Source organism: Nothobranchius furzeri, chromosome 6 (genome assembly GCF_043380555.1).
Source record: "Nothobranchius furzeri strain GRZ-AD chromosome 6, NfurGRZ-RIMD1, whole genome shotgun sequence".
Classification (NCBI taxonomy): Eukaryota; Metazoa; Chordata; class Actinopteri; order Cyprinodontiformes; family Nothobranchiidae; genus Nothobranchius; species Nothobranchius furzeri.
The window spans coordinates 63,498,301-63,499,038 of record NC_091746.1 but is presented as its reverse complement, the minus strand read 5'-3'; the positions used below and the strand labels follow the sequence as shown (position 1 = coordinate 63,499,038).

General features: G+C 45.8%; 1 protein-coding gene across 1 annotated transcript in view; it reads right to left on the bottom strand.

Annotated features, from left to right (window-relative positions):
• Window positions 1-228: 228 nt before the first annotated feature.
• lhx5 (LIM homeobox 5) overlaps window positions 229-738 on the bottom strand; it is a 22,748-nt gene continuing 22,238 nt past the window's right edge. Inside the window, exon 5 of the mRNA XM_015943103.3 lies at window positions 229-738. This exon is cut by the window's right edge and continues 1,178 nt beyond it. The gene's annotated coding sequence lies outside the window, so the exon portion shown is untranslated.

Here is a 738-nt window from a genome sequence, read left to right as displayed (position 1 = left end):
ATTGTTGCTGCTGCAGAGCTGCGCTCCGGAACGTACAGGAAGAAAACCCGCCTTTTCAGATGAGGAGGTTCTAATCACAAGATGCTTTCTATTTTAAACTGACAAAACTCAGCCACCAAACCAGATGTTCAAGGTGTTGTAAGAGAAATTTTATTACCAGTGCTATTTACATAGAAATCATACAGCCTCACCCCAACCCCCCACCCTAACCCCACACGCACACACACACACACACACACACACACACACACACACACACACACACACACACACACACACACACACACACACACACACGCACACACACACACACACACACACACACACACACACACACGCGCGCACACACACGCGCACACACACACTCGTCCGTATCCCAGCACATTTGGGTACGCTGAAGATAAGACACATTCTTTCTAGATTTTATAAAATGTTCAAAGGAAAGACAAACGATCTCAAAGCAAGATTTCAAGTAGAGCTAAGTTGGTGTGAGATGTGCTTTGTGTGACGAGACGGCGCCAAAAGAAATGCTGAAAATAAGACTTCATTTGATGCTGAGTTTAAAAAACAAAACAAAACAGAAGCCTCGATGAAGCTTGACCCCGACTCATTTCAGAAAATGGAAAATTCAGCCGGACTCTGCTTGGTTTTGGTTCATGTGTGGAAAAGTGGCCACTAGATGGCAGCGAGTGCTTCAGAGCAGACAGCCGTAATGTCACAGATGTTGTCTGCCCCCTC